Genomic DNA, 13,985 nt, shown 5'->3' with positions numbered 1-13,985 from the left:
CTTTTTGGTGTTTGCGCTTGTACATGCTGTCGCGCGGTAGTTTTAAACCGAGTTAAGGGTAGGAAGGCTAGCGGAAGTGTGTGTGCCAAAGGTTTTTGTGTAGGAATTTTGGCAGGCTTTTACGTTGCGTAGTGCTGAAGGTTCTTGGTGTAGGAATTATGGCGGGCATTTTCGTTGTGTAAAGCCGAAGGTTTTTTGTGTACGAATTTGGGCCGGCTTTTACGTTGCGTATTGCCGAAGGTTTTTGTGTAAGAATTTTAGCGGGCTCTTACGTTGCGTAGTGCCGAAGGTTTTTGTGTAGGAATCCTGGCGGGTTTTTACGTTGCGCAGTTGGCCGGACGATGGGTCGGCAAGCTAGGAAAGTCAAGGTGGACGGGGACGGGGAGTTAGTGCAGTGCCAGGAGTGCGGCCGTTGGTGCTATTTAGAGGAGACCAAGTTCAGGAGCTTAGCCGTGGCAGATGGGGCTAGCTTCGCGTGCAAGATATGTAAGCGTGTTGAGGAGGCCGTTCAGATGTTGAAAGGGGAATGGGCAGCTACGATTAAGGAACTAAAAGGGGACCTGAAGGTGGAACGAGGGAAGCGGATTAAGTCAGAAACTCAGGTCGCCGAGTCGCTTAAGAGAGAGGAGGCTAATGCCGACCAGTTGGAGCGAATTGTGGGCGAGCTGAAGGAGGAGCGGGAAAAGCTGGCCCAGCTAGAAGAGCAGGTAGAAGCGCTCAGGTCGCGACCGGCAGGGCATCCAGGTTCGGAGCAGTGTCAGGTGGGGGTCAATGCTCATCCATCCTACAGTGCTGTAGCCCAGCAGGCTTTGAGTGGGGAAGAGAGAGGGGGAAAAACTCGCGAAAGTAGCGTACGGCGGCGAGAAAAACAGGTAGTGCGATCCGGAGGGCAACAGTCGCAGTCAGGAAACGAACGGTTAGAGCGGATGAGGGTTCTGGTAGTCTGTGTCTCGAACGTGGCGAGGGTTGAGGGAGGCGTTTTGACGACAGTGGAGGCAGACAGGTGGGTGCAGGTGGAGACCCAGTCATCGAAGTGCATGGTAGATGCAATGGCTAAAGCCCAGGAGGTGGTAGGGGGCAGCATCGATGGCGAACACCTTGTCGTTATTCATGTTGGTCTCAACGATGTGCTGAAGGGGAGGAGCCAGAATCTCGAGAACCAGTTAGAATTGGGGATGCGTAGGCTTATAGAGGCCTCTGAGAGTGTGCATGTGACCATATGCACAATCCCAGAGGTACAGAAGCAATCCCAGAGGTACAGAAGCAGGCTAGCGAAACTGAAAGGAGGATCGTTGAGGCTAACCGTGTGATTAGGTTAATGAGTCGACGACTAAGATACGGGGTAATGGAAGTTAACAGGGAAGTGTACGAGGCCAGGCCCCACCCTTTTGCACTGGATGGCATTCACTACGGTGGTGCCACTGACAACAGGGTGGGTAGTAGGATAGGTCGCCAGGCAACAGCTCTTTTGGGGAGACCCAGAGCTCTGAGGGAACCAATCTAAAGAAGGAAGAACCAAGATCAAAGGGACGATAGGAGAAGAAATAGACACAAGCGCCAGGGCCAAGTTAATTCAGATATATGTTTCATTAACATGCAAGGTAGCAGGAATAGACTTAAATGGGAGGAAATAGAAGAACAGTTAAGGCAGGAGGAATTAATGGTATATGGTTTAGTGGAAACGCCATCTTAGAGATATGGAGCAACCACCCCAGACTACGCATGGGAATATTGCAATAGAACAGAGGGCAGCAGAAAGGGGGGTGGAATTGGGGCATTCATTCATAACAGTAAGAATTTCCAAAGTGTTAAACTGGGATGCAAGGAACATTTATGGCTAAAAGGAAAAGTGACAGGGGAGCAAACTCTCCTTGGCTTTGTAGACCTGTGGACAGGAGCTAATGTAAAAGAGGAAACCAGGAAAATGTTTGAATGTATTGCAAGCGACATTGATGAGCTAGGAGGGCAGAGCGAGATAATTATATTAGGCGACATGAACGCACACATACAAGACCTGGATGGGTACACAGATTCGACAAGAAGCACGCTGCAGGACATGTGTTACAGGCATGATTTAGTTTTATTCAACAGTACCGAAAACGTGAAGGGCTCATAACATGGGAGGCAGGGAGTCTGCACTCGACGATAGATTATGCACTAATATCACAGAGGAAGTATAATAGATTACGGGCAATGGGCATAGATGAACAAGTTCCAGAAGACTAGGTAGTGACCACAAGCGTATCGAGTTGAGTTTCAGAGGAGAAATCAAAGTAGGACTGAAGCGAGTTGAAGAATCAGAGGGGAATTTTTACTCAGAAAAGCAATTGGAAGCAGCAGCGAAACAAATTGAGAAACAAATTTTTGAGGATAGTGAAACAGAATGGACTTATACTAAATAAACTCGATTAGTGGAGCTAGAGCTAGCTGAGGTGCGAGTAAAACTAAAAGAGAAAATCCGCAAACCAAAGAGTTGGCGGGATGAGGAGGTCAAGAGGGTGATAGAGAAACGTCAGGAAGCCTCCCAGATATTCTAAGAAGAGGCGGGAACCAGAAGTTGAAGTAGACAGAAAATCGGATATCTTCATAAAGTGTAGAAGGGAAGCATCCTATTTGATAGAGAAAATTCGAAGAAAGGGTGCCGAATGGATGTCAAAAGTAAATAAAAAGGATAGAAAAGCAGCTAAAAAATTCTAGAAGCATCTAAATGCAAGGAGTAATAAGACTATGCTAGAACAAAGGTTTATTGTTATAGATCAGCGTATTCAACTAGAAGGGAATAAAGCGATAAAACGCATAGGAACAAGAATGACAGAAAATTTTAAGGAAAGAAATGTTGCACATAATTTATCGAAGGAGGATAGACCGGTTACTGCAATTGCTTCACTTGAGCAAAGCGAGTGGGAAAGGGTAGAGAAGAAGGTTCCTAGTGGCACGTCAACAGGACCAGATGGTATTCCCATTATGTTAATAAAGAAGCTAGGACCAAAATCAAAGCAAACATTAATACAGGTAGTGACTAAAATGATAGTGGATGGGAAAGTTCAAGATGAATGACGGTTAAGTAGAATGAACATGATATATAAGGGAAAGGGAGACAAAGCTGACGCAAGTAACTACCGTCCCTTAACAGTGAAAACTGTGGTGTACAGGGTGGTGGTGCAGATTATAAAGGACAGATTGCAGGCTTGGATGGAAAACGAGAAGTGCTAGGGGAGCTACAAAATGGGTTCGGGAAACAAAGGAGGTTGGAGGAAATCTGCTTTCATTGACGCAGTGTACAGAGATTGCTGAAAAGCAACACAGGCCCCTATGGCTAGCATTTCTGGATATTAAGGGAGCCTACGACAACGTTATTCAAGAGGATCTGTGGGACATACTGTGCACATTGAATGTGGGAGATGGAGTAATTAATCTTTTAATATATATATATATATATATATATATATATATATACCACAGTGCTTAAAAATGATAAACAATTGAGATAGAGCGGGGGCTTAGGCAAGGATGTCCTGTGTCTCCTTTGTTGTTCATGTTGTACCTGCAAGGGTTGGAGACTAAGCTAGAGAGGAGCGGACTAGGCTTCAACCTTTCTTTTTTTCAAGCAAGGAGGATTGATTGAACAGTCATTACCAGGACTAATATACGCCGATGATATAGTGCTAAAGGCTGACAGTCAGGGAGATTTACAGAAGTTGATAGACATATATGGTACAGAGGGAGATAGATTAGGTGTCAAGTTTAGTAAGGAAAATTCTGCAGTCATGGTATTTAATGATGAGGTAGACTACAGGAGCTCACGCTGGAAGTAGTGGATGAGTACAATTATCTCGGGGTGTGGATAAATAACGGTGCTGAGTATCTGACAGAGCATGAAAAATATGTAATGAATAAAGCTAGTAGGAATGAAGCTGTCATGAAAAATAGGGCAGCGTGGAATTACAATAGGTATGAAGTGGTAAGAGCAATCTGGAAACGGGTGGTGGTTCCTAGCCTGACTTTCGGTAATGCGGTCCTGTGCATCAGACCAGATGTTCCAAGCAAGGTTAGAAATTAAACAACGTGGCGTAGGGAGGCTAGCTTTGGGAGCACATGACAATACACCAAATGAGAGGGTACAGGGCGATATGGAATGGGCGTCGTTCGAGAGCAGAAAAGCTAGCAGTAAGATAGCATTTGAGGAGCGATTGAGAAAAATGGGGGAAAAGCAGTGGGTTAGGAAAGTTTTCAGAAACCTATATAAGGAATGTTGACACGAAATGGAGAAAGCGCACTACAAAATTGACAAGCAAATATCTGGGCAGCAGTAAGGGGCAAATTAGCAATTATCGGTTAAGAAAATGGTTAAAGAAACAGAGAGAACTCTGTGGAAAACAGGGATGCTGACGAAATCAGCACTGGGAACATACAGAATTTTTAAGCAGGAAATTGCCAAAGGAAATATCTATGATAATTGTAGGGGAAGCTCTTTGTTTTTTGAGGCTAGGACGGGAGTTTTGAGGACTAAGGCATATAGAGTCAGGTACCACGAGATAGACACGTTGTGCGTTGCGTGCGGAGGGGAGGAGGAAACAGCTAAACACTTGATACTTTTCTGTAAAGGGCTCCACCCTACAGTGGAATGCATTGCGATTTCAGGACAGTGAGGGAAAGTAGATTTTAAGCCGGTAGAAATAACCAAGCGAAGGTTATATGATTGGTGGCTAAAATCAAGACAAGAGTAACATTTCATAAGTCATGGCTAGGTGGCTTGAGCCACCGCCCAATTTAAAGGATTCAGATGTACCATCCATCCATCCATCCATCCATCCATCCATCCATCCATCCATCCATCCATCCATCCATCCATCCATCCATCCATCCATCCATCCATCCATCCATCCATCCATCCATCCATCCATCCATCCATCCATCCATCCATCCATCCATCCATCCATCCATCCATCCATCCATCCATCCATCCATCCATCCATCCATCCATCCATCCATCCATCCATCCATCCATCCATCCATCCATCCATCCATCCATCCATCCATCCATCCATCCATCCATCCATCCATCCATCCATCCATCCATCCATCCATCCATCCATCCATCCATCCATCCATCCATCCATCCATCCATCCATCCATCCATCCATCCATCCATCCATCCATCCATCCATCCATCCATCCATCCATCCATCCATCCATCCATCCATCCATCCATCCATCCATCCATCCATCCATCCATCCATCCATCCATCCATCCATCCATCCATCCATCCATCCATCCATCCATCCATCCATCCATCCATCCATCCATCCATCCATCCATCCATCCATCCATCCATCCATCCATCCATCCATCCATCCATCCATCCATCCATCCATCCATCCATCCATCCATCCATCCATCCATCCATCCATCCATCCATCCATCCATCCATCCATCCATCCATCCATCCATCCATCCATCCATCCATCCATCCATCCATCCATCCATCCATCCATCCATCCATCCATCCATCCATCCATCCATCCATCCATCCATCCATCCATCCATCCATCCATCCATCCATCCATCCATCCATCCATCCATCCATGTAAATGTGAGTGCCGGACTGCGCCGAACAGATGAGCTCCAACGCAAAAAACGAGAGGCAGCGTCACTGCTTTGCCCCTGGCTGCACATCCGGCTATGTGTCGTCGAGGCAGCAGGGTCAGCGTTTGTCTCACTTTCCCGTGCCGAAAAATCTTTGGACGCGAAGACGGCGCTATGTGAGCGTCTTTTCGACGAGCAGTGTATTGAGCGTTGTTTCACGCACGCGATAAACGGTGACAAGTATAATAGAGAGAGACGGGCTAGTTCGTGACTATTATTAGAGTGCTTGTCTTTTTTTGCGCGGTTTCAAGATGCACTCTCTCATAAACGGTGAAACTGTGCAGATTCCGCGAGAGCGGCCGGTACTGAAACCCGACGCGGGTTCCGTATTCCCCAATGTTCCCGCATATATCTCGAAGAAAGTGCCGAAGAAAAAAAAAAACATCAAGAACTTAAACCTGCGGTTTGACTTCGAAGATCCGGCGCCAGGAATCAAGCGTAGCGTGTCTGTTTCTGCAGAACCAACGGACTCGTGCAGTGCAGAAAGCGATTTTAACCAAGTGCCAGAAATTCCTGATGTTCAATTCCGTCGGTGTACAATGTTTAATCTTTTTCTTTCAAATTACACAGAAGCATGTGTAAATGTGGTATCTTTTTTATTGAATCACCCTTAGTGTATGATGTGCAGTGATTTGCTGTTACTGCGATGTGCAATAAATTTTTTCTATGCTTTGTATTACCTGTTTTTAACCCCATTGACATTTTTTAGGAGTAAGCTGACGCCTCATATTCCTGAAACTGAAGGAGTGGAAGACACCAGCCAAAGAACAGCCAACCTTTTTTTCTCTCATTTAGTACCCCTTTTAATTTCCTTTTTACATATTCCTTTATGCCCTGAGGCAATAAACAACGTAAATAAAAAAATAAAATCGCACAAACCCGAAACATCTTTCTATCCTCATTCTTTTGGTCTGCGTCTTCCCCTGTCGACATGCACTATCTTGACCAGACAGGACTCATTCGGACCCTTAAATTCCTGAAACTAAAAGGATTCGCGAATAACATTTTTGATACGCCGATGTTTTACACCGCAGATGTATTGCAATGACAGCCACTCGATGTTAATGGTTTTGTTTGTGGGGTTTCACGTTCCAAAGTGACTCGGACTATGAGGGATGCCGTAGTGGAGGCATGGAGGACTCTGGAAATTTTGACCACCTGGTGTTCTTTAACGTGTACTAACATCGCACAGCAAACGGGCGCTTTGTTTTTCGCCTCCACCGAAAAGCGGCCACCGCGGTCGGGACGCCGTCCCTCATCTTTGGGCACAACAATCGGGCGCTATAATCACTGCACCACCACGGCTTAAAATTGCATTATGTCAGCCGTAGTCACAATCGACTAGCGTTTAATGAGCTAAACCATTGCTTTCAACAACATCACTGAAAGGCCGGCGCGTTGCATGCACGGCAGGCCTGCGTCCTTGCGTATGCTCAAAGCCAGCGGCGCGTACCATGCATCGCATTACGGCCAACAGCGCCACCTACGCCCGGCTTGAAATGGAGGAGCGGCTTCCATCCGCCGTTGGCGTCACCCGCGACCTACTGTATAAGGGACGACCTGCGCGTGCGGCGCTGCGCCAGCAGCTGCGACAGCGCCGATGATATGCTTTTGCTTGTGGGTTTTTTTTAGTTTCACAAACCGCCGCCGCGAACAGTGGCGCTAGTGTTCACCCCCACGCCGTGGCCGGCCGCACGCACGGGCACCAAGCATTTTCGGCGAGAGCACGGAACGACAAAAACGCACGTGCGCGAACAGTCGATTAGCTGAGGGCTTGGTGATCTGTTGGTGTGGCTAGATCTCGATTACGAGATTCTGTTTCAGTGACACTGATTCTCAGCCCCGTGGGCGCCGGCTTTCGCGTTTGCGGCTTTTCATGCACTATGGTTTAGTGCTGCATGCCGTTGTGCAAGTCAAGCGGCCGAGCATCAAGAGGAATTTCATTTCACGAGTTTCAACTGACCGATATTCGGAACCAATAGTCTAAAAACATCTCTCGACAAGGAGAAGGTAAGATACTACGCTGCACTTTGCTTTGAAACATGCTCTTAATGTGAATTTGGAGCGACGGCGCCCGCCGAGTGGCGATCGAGCTTCGGAGCTCTCGTGCGCTCCCGTAGTCGATTTTGTGTGGCACTGAGCGATGGGCAGAACGTATCCGCGTGAAGTAATGTATACCTGTTTCCACGATGCCTCTCTTTTTTTCTAGGGCCAGGGGAAGAGCCCTGGGTTCCAAGCGACCGAATCAGGGTCTGCAGCCTTCACTTCAGGCCAGAAGATTATCGGGAAGGCCTTAAGCTGCGGACGTTGAAACCTGATGCTGTGCCAACAGTTTTTCCTGCATTCCCTGCGTACTTGCAACCGTCACCAAAACAGACGCGACGCCTACTAAAAACGAAAATTTCCTGCATCAGCTCCTTCTCTGAGCGAGTCTCTTGGGCTTGCGAAAAAAACAGGTAAATACAATTCTTTTGCCGCACTTTTTGTATCTGTTTAGCTGTAAAAACAACATATGCTGGTTCTAAATATCATTCTTAACTGTATTGCTGTCTGTTGCAGCTGTTGTAATAAAACTCGTTTGTTTATTGCATTTCAGGCAAATTGAATGTATTCCTGACACAGCTGCAGCAGAAGCACTAACCAGCGATGATGGAAACATCGAGGCTGTAACTGTTCAGAAATCTGGGAGTTCTGAACCTGCAGAACAACCTCTGCCAGGAGCTCCAATGGAGCCTTCGGGAATGTGTTTGCTAGAGCCAATCCAAGAAGCCCCCTCTGGCCAGCTTTTGCATCCCACCTTTCAGTTAGTTCCAGAATAGGCACTGAGAAGCGGCCTGTTGTCATCAAAGCCGGCAGCTAAGGGGACACAAAACAAGGCTCTCGGTTTCCCGAGTTTCAGAACTATTAAGGCTGGTAGCAACACACTCGAGAAAATGTAGACGGCTTGTGGATAAAAATTTAAAGCTGCAAAAGGAGCTCTCATTGCTCAGATATGAAAAGAAAAAAACTGAGGCAGTAATGAAAAAAACGAACTTCACGGTCCTTCAGGTATGGTATCCGGTATTGGATTGTCGATTACAATTGCTGTTCATTGAAATTTTGCCTTTCAAAATTTTGGACTCTTTCCAGAAAAATTGGAGCAAAATAATGCAAGAGCCTTTTTCATTCAAGAGCAGCTGGCTTTTTTGGGCTCATCAAAGCGCCACTGACAGGAAGAAACTATACACCAGTGTGTACTCTGTCATGCCAAATCTCAATCATGTTACCAGCTGCTGAAAGAGAGTGGGGTGCTGAAATTACCGTGCAGGTCGACATTGAAGAGGTACATTGGTGCTTGCACTGGAGAGGTAGTTTCTTCACTGATAAAGCAGCCGCTTCATGTCGAAGCAAAACAGCACTCCGAACAGGTAAAATACTCTGTTGCACATGAAGAAATTATTTATGTATGTGTTTTCATTAATCTCTGCAGGCACGATGTGGTTCCTTTATCTTGGACGAGTTGTTTATTAAACAGGGTACTATATACCACAAGCAATCAGATGCTGTACATGGTCTGGTAAACTTGAGAGGTGCTGAAGTTGATTACACTCTAGAAGATGAATCGGCAACACACCTTCTATGTTTTGTTTTTTTTGGTCTCGCCGCTCATTACAGGTATTTTGAGTTTTTAGCTGCGTCGAAAGATAGCAGGTAAATCATGATAACTGTCAAACTTGCAACTATTATATTCTTTTGCAGGTTACCCATTGGGTATTATTTTTCGAAGGCTCTAACTGGAGGACAACTAGAAATTCTTGCCCTTAAAGTAATGGCATCTGTCGAAGAGGCAGGCTTTCATGTAGTGAGGCTAATTGCAGACAATCAACAGGGGAACTGCAAATTTTTTCAAGCTTGTCAGGTGGCCCTATGAAGCCTGTCATAATGTGAGTAGTCATTCAGTGTTGCCTTATGTAACGCATATGTTGCTATGAAAATTTCAGTGCTAAATCTGCTGTCATGTTTGCATTCTGGCTGTTGTGTATGGAATTTTTAATGGTGCTTTAAGCTGACATAATAATCATTATTAAACATTGTTTTTCTAGACACCCTCTAGATGAAAGTCGGCCGCAGCTCTACTTGTCATTTAACTACTGCCATATCCTGAAAATTATCAGGTCACAGTTTCTTGAGGCAAAGAGAATTTTCAGAAACAAAGGGAAGCTGATCCTGCCAGATTACTTCAGGTAACAAAGAATGCTTTTTTGGTTTGAAACTTTTGCGTAATATGCTAACCCTTTATATTTTCGTGGGTTGCTCTACAACGTGCAGGAACGGCAGGGTGCTTTTGAAATGGTGCGGTGCCTGACGATGAAGCACCTCTGGCCAAGTAACTTCGAGAAAATGAATGTCAGTAGAGCTGTTGTCATTTTCTCGCCGCAGGTAAAATATGCATTGATGACCTTCCTTTTGGGAAACTTGTATACAAGTATAAATGGTAGTCACAGTCCCTGCACCTGCTTAAAGGCCATTAACTATTTGTGTCTCTTCAATATCTCCAGTTCTAACTCATCAAACCTGCGGCTGAAGTTAGCTTAGATGCTCACTGCTGTTTTTTTTCTTAAGGTCACTTCAGTCCTGAGATATTTGCAGCAGCACGGACATCGTCTTGGTGCTCCTGGATTCGAGGATTGCTTGCCCACAATCGAATTCATGGAGATAGTGTATAAGTGATTTTAGGTGCACAACATCAAGAGCACTACATTTTATACCGTCAGCAGGGATGCTTTGAGGATGCCCTTCTACAATGCAAGTGATGAAAGGTATATTCTTCATGGTGAAAGATGCAAAAGCACTTATCTTTGAGAAGACTTAATTTACTAAAATAAAGTACACTTGAAAAAAGCACCCATTTAAAAAGTGCATGAGAAAGCTGTTACTCGTGTACTCATTTTAAAACCATTTTTAATTTTTTTTCGTCCTGCAAAGGAAAGCTTGGTGCCATTTTCTTGCATCATGTTTCATTGTGTTTGTACTTTTATTTTACTTTATATTGTAGGCTTCTATGGTTGGAGGCAAAATGTCTGGATTATTTTGCCTCGTGGAAGAAGGGCACCATTCACAAGGTGGAATTTCTCACTGAAGAGAATCACAAAGCCCTGACAGTAACAACTGCATCCACCGTTATGTGCCCACAACACCTGCTAAATGCAGGATTTCACTTTGTGCTAACGGGAAAGTTTTCCAGTGGTGATGCAGAGTCATTGTTTTCTACTATCCCATACAAAAACGTCCTATGGGCGTCTGTGGAAAAAGCTATGTCCGTCTATGGCCGTTTATGAACGTCAATAAGCACCCACAGAGGTGCTTGTTGCCAGTTATTGAAAAATCTATGCCCCTAAACCTATAGCTTTGGAACCATACAACTGTCTTTTGCTCTCTATAGAAAAATATATCCTCCTGTATATACAGCTATAGAAAGAAATAGGAAAGGTCTATAGCTATTTGGGCCAAAATCCTAAAGCCGGCCATAGGACATTTTTGTATGGGATTCGGCAGCTAAATGGCAGCAATGACCAAACACATGCCTACTCAGCGTTGTCGGTGCTTCAAAAGATTCTGATCACTGGGATCATTCATTCGTCAGGCAGTGGCAGTGTTGAAAGTGTGGTGGAAAATCTATGGGCAGCATCACGCCTGCCTGTTCAAACAGTAAGGCCACTGCAGGAAAGGATGTTCGAAAGCTTGCGCTCCCCTACCTGTCTGCATTTGAGCGTTACCCAAGTGTGCATTTTGTCCTAATCAATGCACTGTGGAGAAAGTGCTGAAAACATAGCTAAGATTTAGATCTAACGGTCTGCATCTTTGTAAAAAAGAGCATCATAACTATGAAGCATATATAGGCATTTTTTAAAAAATGTCTCAAGTGGCTTTTTATTTAACTATATGCTGGCCTGCACTTGATGTCAAGGTCTCTGTAGCAAACACTCTCATACAAAGAAATCAATAACCAGTTTACTTTTTTTTTGTCACTGGTGTAAAGCCTGTTATTACCTATTTTTTACAGCATACCACACTTTATTTCCAGGTCTGCCACAACAGAGCCTGAGGTCGAGTACGCTAGCTCTGATTGCTGGCTTCCCGGTGAGGGCAGTTCAAGGCAATATTGACTCCTTGGGATGCATTGGTAAGTTACGTGCACCAACATCCTCTTCAACTACCACTGCCCTGATTGCAGGAATGGGTAGAGGGCCCTTCTACCCCACTTTGACTTTCGTGGGCTTCGTTTCTCTCCTTGAGGGTGCTGCCTTAAAGCGGCTGCAGTGTTGGTGAAAGGGCCACAGCCTTTAAAAAAGTTTAGAGAAGTTGCACTCCCTTGAATTGTTGAAAACCCAGTGTTTATGTGCAACAAAAACCACTCGGAGGCCCATAGAATAGAACTTGTGAGAGTTGTAGTGAAAAGGTTCATAAGGCCCTTTTTGACAAATTTCGCTGGGCTGCTCACTGAGGGCAACGCAAAGAAAAAATGTTGAACAAGAAGCCCCACTCCAGAAAAGTGCGTAAAGTTAAGTGACTATCTCTTTAATGGCACAATAAAGCGCCCTTGGCATTTTTCAGGCTCAGACTTTCGTTATCACTTGTAAAAGCGGCGTAAATAAATTCGTGAATAACAGCACATTTTAACGACTGTGGCATGCACTGCAATTAATACTACTAACGTTCTACCGCGCTCTCAATGGCACGTCACTTCAGTGAACGTGCCGAATGCAGCAAAGAAACGCGTGGGCCCTGCAAAGCGGTACGTGGTGTGCGTTCATTGCGTACGGCTCGGGACTAGCAAAACCTACGGGAGAATGAAGTGCGGGCGCGCTCAGGCCTCGGCTAGTTCGGAAGGTGCCAGACCATATTGGCAGCACAGCACTAACCAACATTTCAGCACAAAATGAGGGAAAAAAAGCTCTAAGGGATTGCATCATCTCAATCCTAGCAGCATTGCACTTCACAGCAAAGATACCAAATATCTGTGGTTTACTGCCTCTAGCTTGTATCGCGGAGCAATATTCTAACCGTACCCTGTCTATAATGTGAAATTCCGAGTTTACTGCAGCTCCTGTGCAAATTTTTATCGTCATCGCCGTACTCCTGAAGGCAGCGCCGGAGCGTTTCGGGTGCTGCTCTGAGGGTGAGCACTGGCGGCATCTACCGGCACGCTTGGTCCCTAATCAATGATCGCGTGGTATTTCTTCGGCCGCGCGCTGCCCTAAGCGACCCCGGAATGCCCAGGTCGCCCTTTATACAGTCGGTTGTGGCGTCACCTCTCCTTTTTAGCCATCATAATGGGGACACCCATTGTACCACCCCGCGCCGCATTTTCCCCCTCTGAGCGATACGTTGGGTCATACGCGTCAGTTGCGTGCAGTGCGCTATGCGTGTGGCGTGGTTTGCATGCGGCTGCGTGGCAACTGAAATAAGGCGACTGAACTGGAAATAGGCAGTGTATAGTTGTTTCGCAGGTGGCAATAATATTCTTGCACTCTTGAGTGTGTATTATGCATGGTGCAGACGCTGTAACATCACGCAATCGAAAACTCATAACGGACTGCTGTGTTCCCCACTCACTGCTGCATTTGTTGTTCGAACATAAGGACTGCTCACAGGGCGCCAATTTTATCGGGTATGGCAGCAGCGCGGAGGATGACCTGCCAAATATAGCCATTTCTGCGTAGTTGACAGCCGCTTTTGCAACATTCTCTGAGATCTCTTTCTGATCACTGCCCCATATGTAGAGAATTCCAAGGGGTAATGGCAAATTTTTCTTCCAAATATCAGTGGCCACACTGCTCTGAGGTGTATAACTGTGGCACGTCTGAAACCTAATAGTCATACTTTCTTAACTGCTTCCCTCCGTGGCTTAATTGTTCCGCAAAAAAAAAAATCATGCACACGGGTCGGTTTCGCTCTGAACGGTGTTGACTACATGTAGATTGATCATACGTTGCGACGACGTTTTACTGATTCGTAGTTGCTAAGTAGCCTTATTCGAGGACAAAGTTAACTGACAAGTTTTGATATTTCTTTTTCAAAACTTGCAGAAAAAAACATCAAAAGCGACTAATTCACAAAAGAACCTCACAAAGTCAGCCCCTGCTAACCAATTCGTTAGAATCCCGTTATCCCTGCTAAGAAAGGGGAGTCGGAGCTCCGCAATGCTGGCCGCCTCCCTGGCTTCCTAAAAACCGCGTGCTCCAGTTTCCAAAAGACGCTGGCTTGTCGCCTCAATCAAGAGTAGTCGGGCAAGGAAATAGATCTCATATAAGTATATGGGTCTGGTCTATTTGGGAAACCGCGTTTTACGTAAAGC

At 45.6% G+C, this 13,985-nt stretch overlaps 1 protein-coding gene and 1 pseudogene across 1 annotated transcript in view; one reads left to right on the top strand and one right to left on the bottom strand.

Moving 5' to 3' along the window:
• LOC144098024 (uncharacterized) overlaps positions 1 to 13,985 on the bottom strand; it is a 187,155-nt gene that overhangs the window by 64,519 nt on the left and 108,651 nt on the right. The window lies entirely within an intron of this gene.
• On the top strand, positions 7,102 to 12,156 carry LOC144096844 (uncharacterized; annotated as a pseudogene).

The sequence above is a fragment of the Amblyomma americanum genome, chromosome 7 (assembly GCF_052857255.1).
Source record: "Amblyomma americanum isolate KBUSLIRL-KWMA chromosome 7, ASM5285725v1, whole genome shotgun sequence".
Lineage (NCBI taxonomy): Eukaryota > Metazoa > Arthropoda > Arachnida > Ixodida > Ixodidae > Amblyomma > Amblyomma americanum.
Note: the sequence above shows the minus strand (reverse complement) of the source record. Positions and strands in the feature narration are given on the sequence as shown.